Below are 13,650 nucleotides of genomic sequence, written 5' to 3'. Positions count from 1 at the left end.
GAAGGAACGTAGGTTCAGAAATTATAAAATTGGTAGGTGACAGAATGAAAGTCCATACCCAGTTCTCTCCCTTTGTATTTATGATCAATACAGATAAATTAAAATATAATCTAGATAGCCACTAGAATTATTCCTGTGTATGTCAGTGGCTTTTCAAGCTAGACAGTAAACTCCCTAGGAATCAACATTTTCATATATTTTATAAGAGTTTATTGTGCTCACTTAAAAAGTAACTTATATATGCAAAGTGCATAATGAAAGTCAGTTGTCAACTGACTGTAGCCACAAAGAACCCATTTATTCAAGGAGCCAAGAAGAACCTGACATATCTGAGAAGTGTCATATTTTTACATGAATTACTATCTTTTCTGATGTTTCTGATTAGAAGGGCAAAGTGTGAATGAGTCATAGGGTAACAGCTATTTTTCATTCACAGCAAATGCTGCTTTGGAGTTGGATCTTAGATGCTGGTTATAAGAAAGTATATCCTTATGCATCAGAATTGTATATTCTTGAATAAGCAGATACGTATAGTAGAATATATTTGCTTCTGTACTCACCAAAAATATCCTGCATTGTTAATACCAGCTTTTGCACTTCAGTTCAGTAGTATTTAATGAGTAAAGATTAAATGATTATTTTTTAACCTTTAATAAGTAAAGCTATATCAGAAGTTAAAATTCTTAGATAAAATTTAAAATTATTCAATGCTCTGAAAATTATAATAATAAATAGTAAAATAAGTGTGTAGCAAATATTGTAGAAATAATGTAACAATGAATGAGGGCAAAATACTGCTATTTTTACATCATAAAGATATAGAGAGAATGTATGTAGCAATATATTTTTTCTGACTACTCCACCCCAACACCCCCACACAATTTGCAATGAAGCCTCAAAAACAGTGTAATAATAACAATAACTCATCCAAGCTAAGATGCATATAATTAAATGAATTTTAACAGAAAGATGATGAAGTCTTTCATCATTTTTGAGGCTGTCACAATTACTGGCAGAATAAAGGAATATAATTTAGGTCTGTGTTGTGGTTATACTTTTTTAATTGTTCTGTTTTCACTTGCAGAACACTGGAAGCACTGAAATACTTTACTTCATTTTTCCTTATTGTTGCCTTAAAATTAACATTTTCTCTCAAGTATGCAAATGTTTGTTTTGCCAAACTTGAGTTTTACGTTGGTGGCTACTGGGGGCTGGGAAAAGCAGAGTAGAAGCAGGAGAAAGAGGGGTCAGTTTATGGGTGTAAAAATACAGTTACATAGAAGAAAGATCTAGTGTTTGGCAACAATAGGGTGACTACTGTTAACCATAAATATTGTATATTTCAAAATAACTAGAAGAATAGATTTGGAATGCTCCCAACACAAATAAATGATAAAAGTTTGAGATGCTGAATATCCCAATTACCCAGACTTGGTCATTACACATGGCATGCTTGTATTAAACTATCACATGTACCAATGAATATCCATAAAAATGAAAAAACAAAAAAGTAAGGTTATGAAACATACCTGGGTGCATTCCCTAACTCTGTCACTGTGGGAACTGGGGCAACTTGTTCATAGATTCTTCATCTGTAAAATGGGGATAATGCTATTTTCTAGGGTGTGATAATGGATTAATTGAGATGGCTGGTACAAATAAATACTAACTGTTAGATCTGTCAATATTTTTATCTGTAACTTCCAATTTCTAAAATGAACACATACTACTTTTATAATAAAAGTCATATAAAAAATGTAAATACATATAGATTTCTAATTCATAATATACATGCTTAAATGATTAGAAGGGAAGTATACTGATGTCAAAGGTTTACTTTGAAATGCATCAAAATATAAGATGGTTGATGGTGGATATACTGCAACTTTGCTATGTGTTTGTAAATATTTATTATAAAATGATGGAAAAATAGAAACCAGAGCTTTCTCAGAGTGAGATTTAGATTATGGTCTATTAAATGTCTAGCTCACTTTCTAGATAAAATAGCATATATAAATTAGTTCTTTTTGAAGCAAGTATTAGGCAAAATGTTGCTGGTTCAAAAATTGATACTTCCCAATTGTAAATAAGCTTTTATTTGTTTTTTAAAAACAAACAGTTTACAATGAAGATACAATTAAACTAAACCTTGCATTTTGCAAAAAAAAAAAAAAAAAAAAAAAATTACATAGGAAATACTATTTACCTCATTATTTTCTATGGCAAAGTATTTATGTTCCAGAAAACAGATCAATTTGATAATGTTCCAGTAATCCAAGATTGGTTGATAAGTTAGCTAAAAGATAAAGAAACTATCTTTGTTTTTGCACCTATTAGGTTCCATGTAAATTGCTAATTGCTTTTTCTAGATTAATCCTCAAAACTTTTCTTGGAATTAGTCAGAAAAATGACAACATTGGGCCGGGCACAGTGGCTCACACCTGTAATCCCAGCACTTTGGGAGGCTGAGGCAGGTGGATCACGAGGTCAGGAGTTCAAAACCAGCCTGACCAAGATGGTGAAACCCCTTCTCTACTAAAAATAAAAAAAATTAGCCAGGCGTGGTGGCGGGCACTTGTAATCCCAGCTACTTGGGAGGCTGAGGCAGGGAATTGCTTGAACCCAGGAGGCAGAGAGGTTGCAGTGAGCCCAGATCCCGCTACTGCACTCCAGCCTGGGCGACACAGTGAGATTCCATCTCAGAAAACAAAAAAAAACAAACAAACAAAAAAAGAAAAATGACAACATTGTGGTAAGCTAAGTTTTAGACAAAGATCACAGAACCAAGCAAAAAAATCAATCCGAGATGCGTTTGACATATTCGTAGTCATTATACTAAAGCCTATGACTTTACATACTATATTTATAAGGCCACAAGACAAATATTTAAAGTAATAATAAAATAAACCATAAAAATCTCAGTGGATTAATCCAATAAAATGTGTTGCCCACTTACACTGAATATCCAGTAATGCTCATGTGGCAATTCTGGGATTCAGGGTGATGGAAGTTCTGTTTTGTCACATCTTGCAGGACATTCAGTCTTTCGGGTTGCATAGGCAGAGAAATGAAGACATGAAGCACATGACTTAATCAAACTCCAAGAGGATTAAATATTTGGGAACGTTACTCTGCCATAAATACGTATGATATTTTACAGCCAGAGAAGACTTTAGTGAGGATTTAATGAAATTCGTGTAAGTTTCCCTGATGGAGCCCATTCTTTCTTTTACCTATTAAGAAAAGAAAGAATCTAGAAATTACAGCACTCCAAAACCTCATTCTTGAACTTGTATGAGGAAAAACATGTATGAATATGCATGTAAATATCTGTGCATGTATGTATTATGTGTGTGTGTGCAACCTAAATCTTACTCCAAGGGTAGGATGAATTTAGTGCATTCCCTATACCCCAGAAAGGCTTTCTTTACTAAAGAGTTTACGGAATTCTTAGCCTAAGAGTTAAGGTACCATCCCAAAGTAGCTGACTATGGTTGACATTTGTTTGGTTTCTGGACAAGCATAACACAGCATGAAAATAATAAAGATAAATTGTTCTCGTCAAAACCTTGTCAATACCTTCCATCTCAGCCTAAATGTTGAGGAGCAGAGCACCTAGCAGAGTCTGAAATGTCCTTGCATTCTAAAATTAAGCTATCAATCCAATTAAATCATTCAGATTGGACTCTTGAATGTTTACATGTCATTTCTACCTCTTGCTTTTAAATTCATCCTATTACAGTCTCCATTTCTAATTTATCAACTGGTTGAATGAAGAATACAAAAATCACATTATTTACAATAATTTTTTGTGTGTTCCAGTTTGGTTTTCAAACTCTTTCAAAAGTCTTTACCCAAGTATTTATTTATTCATTTCAAGTACTATTCGAAATACTCTCTATATGCCTACCATCATCTCAAATGCTAAGAATACAGAAGTGAACAAAAGAGGCAAGGTCTCTGCACATGAGAAGCTCAAAGTCTAGAGAAATATATATTATATTATAGTTATGTCAGTATAATATATAAGTAAATGAATAAAATAATTGATTAACAAAATTCCTAACTTTCACTGCACCATTCCTTGAGTAGTTTCCCTGTATGCTCTGTTTGGATTCTCTTGCCAGTGATACGGGAAATTAAAATACACAGTTACGTTTCTAAAGCCTCCATGTTTCATTAGGACATATCAGGTGGTCTTTATTTAAAATCTTTAAAATACTTTAAATCTCAAGTTTCATGAAACCATAGTTTTCTAGGATCTGGAATTATTGCTCACATAGTCTACCTCGGTATTCAAGAGAAATTGGTTCCAGGATTATGCTCCTTACCAAGATCTGCAGATGCTCAAGTATCTTATATAAATGGTGTGGTATTTGAATATGGCCTATGCACATCCTCCCAAATACTTTCAATCATCTCTGGATTACTTAAATATGTCTAAACATGTCATACAGTCTAAATCTTATGTTAATAGTTGTTATACTATAATATTTTTTACCATTTTATCATGTTTGGGTATCAATATTTTTCATCCAAGGTTAAATCTGCACACGTAGAACCTGCAGCTATGGAAGACCAACTATACACGCAAGTACCCTCTTTTTGAGATAACTTCATTTTCTCAGAGCCTCTTGGTTTTATTTTAATTTGCTTTATTTTCTTAGGTTTTACAAAATCCACTCAGAATGAGTATAATTTTTCTATGTGGCCATAGGAAATACTGGAAATAGAGCTGTGACTAAAATTCTACATGGCTGCTCACTAAGGGAATCCTGAAGTCTAGTAAAAAATGACAATCTCAGGTTATCATTGAACTTGGATGATTTCACTGTTCACCTAAACATCCAAGGTCTGACAAAGAACATCATATCAGTGTTTAATATTCTTGGTACAGAATTAGATTTTTTTTTCATTTCTTTACACCAATGCTCTAGTCTATTAAAAATTATGTGTATAGATACAGAGATTCGGTTATATGGAAAACAATATTTTAAAAGAGTAAAAAAAAGCATACAAACAAACAACCTAACAAAACAAGACCCTGGTTTGATTCAGACCTGTTTAATTTTGAGGGCCCCAGACCTAAGCAGTAATGCTTCACAGAGAACATATTATATATTCATATGAAAAAAAATTAGAAGTTATTTTACATGGCAAATATAAAATCTTTCTAACCCAATAAATAAAAACAAAGGGGACACTGTAATACACCTTTCAGCCGTCACAGTACTAATTTTGCCACACTCCTAAAATTGTCCATGCACTTGTTTTCACCATTCCCTCTTAATCCTATTTGTAACACAGTCATTCATTCAATTGGCATTATGCAATTGCTGTTAGTAACAACAGATGTTTCTCCTTGGCTGTTTCCTATCCCCTCTTATATTGGTGACAGCATCTTGATATTCCTTTGGGAAAATCATCCCTTTTTAAATTTTTGAAATAATGATTTGAAGGCCTAGACCCACCTCCTTCTTCCGGTGTTGACTGCTAGATTATACCTTTCCAATAAGCATTTTTTTATTTCTCCTAGTCAACATATGTAATTCCAAATTGCTCATGGATCAACAATGAAATTTCTAATTATATGAGGCAATAATACATTTATTGCTTTTTTTTCTTAAGACTCCTTGGGATATCAATTAGAGCCAAACAAATTCTGACCAATAAAAGTAACTATGCTGTGGCAGATACCATGCTAATTTTTACATATCAGTTTCCAAGGTTACTAACATGTCGGTACAAAAAAATGAGATCATCCACTACTCTAAAAACAAGCTACATTATTGTGCAGTTATATATTTTAATATCCTTTCATCTGCTCTTTTTCTTTGACTGTCATAATAAACATAATTTCATAATGACATCAGCTACTCCATTAAATGTTTTGGGAATGCTGTTGACAAAGCTTTTGCAAGCATAATTATATTACGTTTTCTTTTTGTTTCCTGCACCCTAGTTTCTCTTCATAATTCTTCCCCCTATAGCTCACTCCACTTCATATCCTGGGCTGGCCAATTGGAATCTGTTAGGGGTCTGTAGTTCTATTCATGCCATGTTTTCATTTATTGCTAAATAATGTCAGGAGTTTTATTTCAAGCATAAATGAAAAAGCCCTGATTTTTTATGAAAACTGAGTGTTACAAAAATATGACTCTTCCTAGCTATCCTGTGGAAGAATTTTAGGGTCGCATGTTAGGATTGAAACGAAAAACAGGTAAGAGCTCACATGGTCAAAGGTGTCTTTTGCCTGTAGAACCGGCTCTGTTGAAACTGCTTTCAGATCCCACACTGGCTGAAGATAAACCTCATGTAAGTCTGTGGTAATGACAGGCGATAAAAATAAGGAAGAGTTCTTGGCATTTATATTCCTCACTTAGGCCACTTCCCTAGACCTAAAATGAACATAAGCATGTGCTTGCACTGTGGTGTTTCCATTTATTTCAAAGCAGACATTATCATTTTCATTGTGCTTATTCCCATCATGACTATTTTTCTATTTTTCATTGAATGGGTGCCTTATGTATTGCAAAGAGCTTAACATTTGTTCTCTTCTTCAAAATCTTCAAAACTCCATGCCCTTCCTCTTTTTTCATATGCCCTACCATTTCCTTAAATGAGCCTTTGTATATTAACTGGAAAGCTCTTCCAGTCAAGTGATGTACTGAGCCACTTCAACCACTGCTCCTCTGACCCTAACGCTTCAAGAGGGAGCTCGAATCAGTTCCTATTAAGAGAGACACATAACAAACAACCCCACCAAAAATTGGGCGATGGACACGAAGAGACACTTCTCAAAAGAAGACATTTATGCGGCCAACAAATACACGAAAAAAAGCTCATCATCACTGGTCATTAGAAAAATGCAAATCAAAACCACAATTAGAAAGATACCATCTCACACCACTTAGAACGGCAATCATTAAAAAGTCAAGAAACAACAGATGCTGGAGAGGATGTGAAGAAATAGGAATGCTTTCACACTGTTGGTGGGAGTGTAAATTATTTCAACCATTGTGGAAGACAGTGTGGCGATTCCTCAAGGATCTAGAACCAGAAATATCATTTGACCCAGCGATCTCATTACTGGGTATATACCAAGAGGATTATAAATCATTCTACTATAAAGACACATGCACACGTATATTTATTGTGGCATTGTTCACAACAGCAAAGATTTGGAACCAACCCAAATTCCCATCAATGACAGACTGGATAAAGAAAATGTGGCATGTGTACATCATGGAATATTAAGCTGCCATAAAAAAGGATGAGTTCATGTCCTTTGGAGCGACATGGATGAAGCTGGAAATCATCATTCTCAGCAAACTAACACAGAAACAGAAAACCAAACACCGCATGTTCTCACTCGTAAGTGGGAGTTCAACAATGAGAACACATGGACACAGGGAGGGGAACATCACACACTGGGGCCTGTCGGGGGGTTGGGTCTAGGGGAGGGATAGCATTAGGAGAAATACCTAATGTAGATGATGAGTTGATGGGTGCAGCAAACCACCATGGCATGTGTATACCTATGTAACAAACCTGCACGTTCTGCACATGTATCCCAGAACTTAAAGTATAATAAAAGAGAGAGAGAGACATAAAGCTGCCATTGTCACAAATTCAGCCAGTAATGGAGAATGTGGTAATTAAATTAAGATGGCTGTTTGGGAGAGAGTTTGCTTTATAACAAAATCTAACAGGACTGAAATTCACTTTCCCGCTTTACCAACTAATGCAGCAGCTCAGGATCTAGTTATTTATATTCAGCCTTCCAAGTCATCTTGCCATGAGTTGTCTCCAATTGCTAAAAGTTCGCTAGAAAGAAAAAAATTCATAACACACACACACACACACACACACACACACACGGATATATTCACAGGCCTAAAGCAGGAATATAAGAGGTCTTAGAAAAGCATCTTCTCAGAAAAATAAGGAATGCTTGAAGTGAGTGAGCTCTGAGACACATACCAAGAGGGAACTGCGAAAGACTTAATCACAGAACAATTATCTTCAGTTTTGCTCTATTACTAAATTAGTCTCACACCAACATGTCCAGAGATGTTGGGAAACAGCCTGATAACTAGATCTGTTTAGCAGATTCACTGGTTGGTTGAGGAATGCTCAAACAATGCACAAGATCAATGCACCAGGCTGCATATTGAAATCCCTTGACAAGCCTTAAAAAAATACTACGGTACTTAGGTCCTATCCCTGGAGATTCAGATTTAATTTTTCTTGAGGGCAGCTTTTAAATCGGGACTTTGAAAACTCCCTGGTTAATTTTTATGTTCAGCAGAGGCTAAGAACCAATGCACTACCTAAATTTCTTGATAGCTTTTTTTTTAATAAGTTATTTTGTCTGGTTTTCACACAGCTTTTCAAAAGCTCATTTAAGGAAACAAAGGCTTCCTATGTGAAGCCTTGATACAACAGAAGCTTAAAGATGAAGGAACTTCAAGTAGGCAAACAGAGACATTGTATCAATGCTCATCTTCCCACATCTTCTAGTTCCTGGAGGTGTGAGTAGAGCCTAGAGGAGTCATCCTTATCTTCAACTTAGATTCAGGACTTGCAGGTCTGCACAATAGAAAGCCCCTCACTGATGATGTAACAGATTCATTGTTTCCAGCCAATCTCTAAAATCCCGATTCTGATATGTTATGCTCTTCAACGAACTGGGATCAGAAAATTTTAGGCTGAAAAAAGGGAACTGTCTTTATCCACAACATGGTTCTCAGCTATAGAGTCCACCATCTACAAATATGATGTGAGTCACAAATAATCTTTATCAAGAAAAATAAAGATGGGTTCTTGTTAAAGATGAGAGAATAAACACACATGTCCACTGCAGTTTCCTTCTATATCTCACAGAAATAAAAGTAAAGTGATTAAAAAAAAAGAATTATCATATAAGGACAAATAAAGTGGCAAGGAAAAAATATGGAAATGTAAAACAGATGGATAGTGGTAACAAATTTAGAAGACCGGAGAAGGCTGAAACTTAAGATAGCCAGAGACAAAGACAAACAACCACCTGCTTTGCATTGGATTATCCTAGAAATGTGCAAGAATTTGCTGAACTACAGACCTCCGCAAATGGGAGTGTAGGGGACAAAAACCTACAGAATAGTTTGAAAGTCTGTTTTAAAAAGTTGTTTAGCACTTTGATCTTCACCCGCCTGACTCAGAACTACAATAGCCCTTTCCCTGCGCAAGAAGAGAAATGAATGTATTTTATCTAGAAAGATTCAATAATAAGTAAGTACTTTGAACTGGTCAAACACGAGGCACAGCTGAGGGCAATGTAATGCAAAAAAAAGCATGAATGAGAGCTTAAATTAATGCCTAGGTTAATGAAAATAAACCTAAAATTAAAAAAATTAAAAAAACAGGTGTATCACATTTGGAAGAGCACTCTTGAATTAGAATCTCAGCTTCATAGCCAACAGTCTCTTAGGTAAGTTAGTTTTCTTCTCCGTGCCTCAATTTATTCATCTAAAAAACCAATATAATCATAATTATTGGATTAATGTAAAGAATGTATGGGTAAATATATGTAAAATAAATATTCCAGTGCTTGGCAAACAATAGGCACTATATATGTGCTATTATTTTTACTTTCTACTTGGGTCACAGAATAATGACAGAGAAGTTTATATAATCTATGGCCAGAGATGGGAGATTTTTCCCAGAGGGGAAAATATGTATATGTATATATACATAATTATATATTTAATATACATACACAAAAAGTTCCTGACAGTTTTGGTCCCCAAATACAATTTCTCAACCAGGTAAATCTAGAGTGAAGCCCACAAGTGAGCTGATCTCACTAACTTACAGAACTTCCACTCAGCTTTTTAGAACTTATTAATTAAATGCCAAATACCAATAGATATTTAAGCACATTTTCTATCAGGACATATAGAAAACAAAACAGATTTCTAAAAGAGTTTTGGAGTAAGTGAGAACAATGCAAGGAGACAAAGTGCAAAAAGAGCTATAAGTAATTTTTACAAAGAAAAGAAAGAACACATTGTACATATGAAAATAGGCACGCTGTAAAAAGTAATATTTAGAGAACAAAACCAGCCCTTGGAAACTTAAAAATATAGTAGAAAAAATTAAAACTCAATACAAAGGTTGCAAAATAAAGTTGTGGAAATCTCCCAGTAAATATGATAAAAGAAAAACAGATAACAAGGAGAAACAGAAGAGAAAATTCGAGGATCACTACAAAAGAATCAATTATCTGAAAAGTAGAAGTGACTGGCAGAAAAAAATTATAAGAAATTGCCATATATATTCAAGAAATTTGTCTAGACTGAATGAAGTGCAGATATTTTAATCTACAAAATGTCTACCATGGTTTCAGCACAATGAATGAAATCTGTATTAATAAACATCACCATAATTTTCATGTAAGTGAAGGCTTTGAAAAGACATTAAAACTTCTAGTGAGACAACCAATTACATAACCAGTTATGGAAATACTATTTTGAAAAAATGTATTTTTCATCATTGAACTTAGAGACAAATTTTCTTTAACCTATGTTTCTATATGTGCATTGGTTTATTTCTCAACTTTTAATTTTGCTTCATTGATCTATTTATCTATTGTTGGCAAAACGAATGACAATACCTACCCCCTCCCCACAAACACACACAAAAACCACTGGGATAATTACTGAAGCATTATAATATGATTTGCTATGTAAAAAGCCCTCTAATTTATTTTTTTTTTATTTTGGCTATTTTCAACCCTTTGCTTTTCCATGTGAAGTTTTTATGTCCAGTTTCATTAAAAAATGATTACTATGTATATTAGAATATATTTAAGAAATAAAATAATATCAGGATAATTTACAGCTTTAAATATTATAAATTCCTGTTCATGAACATGGTATATCTAGTTTTTTTAAAAAAATTAATAAAGTTTTATTATGTATACATAAAAAGTCTTAATACTTTTCATTACATTTATTCCTAAGTACACTACATTTTGTTTTTGGTGTAACTTTTTTTTTAAGTTTTTTTTTTTTTAAACAACTCTCAAACTTATGGAAAGACTGCAAAAACTGTTCAAGAATATTTTTTCCTGAGCTTTGTTGAGACTAAGTTGCCAACACGATGCCCCATATCCTCAGATTTATTGTTACGTATTTTCTACAAAGGAGGAAATTCTATACAAGCAAAACATAATCATCAAACTCAAGAAAGTAACACTGATACATTACCACAAAGGGTTCAGGTACTATAAATAAAAATGTAATAGTTCTACTGTAGCTCATGATAATAGTGGTATAAAAGTGACTATGCATTTTTTTAAATAGACAAAAATAATGTGTCCTTTTAAAATATAATGTGCTCTCACATTTTTCTCTTGTCTGTGAGATTTATAAAGAGGGCTAGTATACATATTTTCTTCAAAGCCAGTGATGCCTTCATGAACTTAAAGGAGACTGATCACTTTTCTCCAAGGTTATTTGCACATGTCACCTTCACTTCATCTTGAATTCTATTTATTTTCTGTTCTTATATGACTTCTAGTGGCTTTGTCTATATTATCCTATCCATTTTGCAGAATATATAAGAGCAGAACGATAATATGGAAAAATTTCTTTTAATTTCAACATAGATACCAGAGGGAAGTTGGAATGTGAAGTCCTGCCACCATGACTATGATGTGGACCAAGAATCATTGTGCTTTTATACTAATTTGTGGTAATTTAAGCAATGATCATGTTTCAGCATTAACATGGAGGGAAACAGATACTTATGGAAGTATATGTGGTAATTAGCATAATTGTTCTGTATGACTTGTGGCATTAAAACTCTTTAATTTTTCAATTGTTTCTCTTCAGTAAGTGAAATGTACTTCCATATTTTATTGGTGTTGAGGTTGCTCATGGGACTTGCTTAGAACAATGATTATGAGTGGCTCTAATTTAAGAAGAGGCTTAAATTGTATCTCATTTGCATTTCTGTGCTGTGCTCCTGTGACCCACTACAAGAGGAGCATGCCCCAGTAAGTCTAAGGAGAACATGTGGGAATGTGGGGACAACATCAAACCAAATCACAGTCTGGCACCAAGCCTCACTGACCCCAACTTAGATAAGTAGAATCACAGCATATCTGCAAACTTGTCAGGAAAAAAAAAAAAAAAAGCCACATCTTATCTTTGAGCTTTTCTAACTATTAATTCATTTATACTATCAGATTAATAAACTGATATGCCATAGGTTACTAGAAGCAGCATATCACTTACAATCCAGATCCACCTGGGATTGCATAAATTAACAAACAGCAGCAAGATCATTTATCACAAATTTTAAATACTGATAAACATAGTGTTCACGCAGTATGTCAGAAGGCATTTGATGTAAAAAAATTCCTATTTCACTTTTAACTTTTAATTTACTCGACATTGTATAACATACAGATTTACATGTACTAAAAATACTCGATTACCCACCCACACGCACACCTTCAATATACAATGTATAGTTTTTAAATTATTTTATTTGATCCCATTTGCTCTTATATATATAGAAATGCAATTATATTTCTATTGAATCTAATAATAAAAATATATATGCTTCTGATGTCTGCGCTTTTTATTAGATTTTTCTATTCATTATTACTATATTTTGCAAAACATCATACTGAAGTAGAAAGAATGTTTTCAATGATCCCTCAACTGCCTTGTAGGCCTACAGACCAATATAAATGTGGCTTCCAAAAATATTTTATAAGAGTAGTGTACCAAAGAGAAAGGGGCATGTGAAATACAGAAAGTGGTGCCAATGTCAAAACCTGAAGTTATAGTAGGTATTGAAGAAGTCACATGTGTCTTTGCAGATGGCACTTTGTGTTAAGAGAAGCAAGCCCACTGATAATTGGACAAAATAATAGCCACCTAGAAAGGCCAATTATGAGGCAAAACTATATTATCCCATGCAGAATCTATAAGAGGAGAAGGAGGAGGAGGAGGGGAATAGGAAGAGAAAAGGGAGAGGAAGACAAAGAGATATATCAGCCAGGGTTGTTAGCTATAAACAATAGAATCTACTCTGGCTACTTTAAGCAGCCTAGGCCTTTGCAAGGGATATTAGGGTCCACAGAATGCCTATGAGTTCCAATAATATACTTAAGTCACTACTGTTAAAACGTCTAAATACACCTTTCTACAAAGTCACCATTGCAACTTTGCTTCTCATCTTTGATGCTAGAGATGTTGAATGATAAAAAACCAGCCACAGCTGTTCCTGAAGAAGCAAATGCATCAGAACACAGTAACGTGAACTCATGTGGAAGATCTGTAATGATACCTGCGTGTTACCCTGCTGATAGAGGACTTCTGGAAGAAATATTTAAAATGATATTCGTAGGAAACCAAGAAATGCCAGAAATTAAAGATTTTTTTGAAAATTTCAGAAACATACTATATTAGTTATCTATTGCTGCAATAATGCTATGTGCATACATACCAAAATATCTGTGACTTTATACATATCTGTGGATTTCAAAACACTGTCCTGTGTGTTGGCTATAACTCTCCTGGGTTCAGCTGAACTTGGCTCCAGGCTTTGGGTTGTGGTCAGGTACACTCTAAGTATCTCCACATTCTCCTT

The sequence above is a fragment of the Symphalangus syndactylus genome, chromosome 6 (genome assembly GCF_028878055.3).
Source record: "Symphalangus syndactylus isolate Jambi chromosome 6, NHGRI_mSymSyn1-v2.1_pri, whole genome shotgun sequence".
In the NCBI taxonomy this organism is placed as follows: domain Eukaryota; kingdom Metazoa; phylum Chordata; class Mammalia; order Primates; family Hylobatidae; genus Symphalangus; species Symphalangus syndactylus.
Note: the sequence above shows the minus strand (reverse complement) of the source record.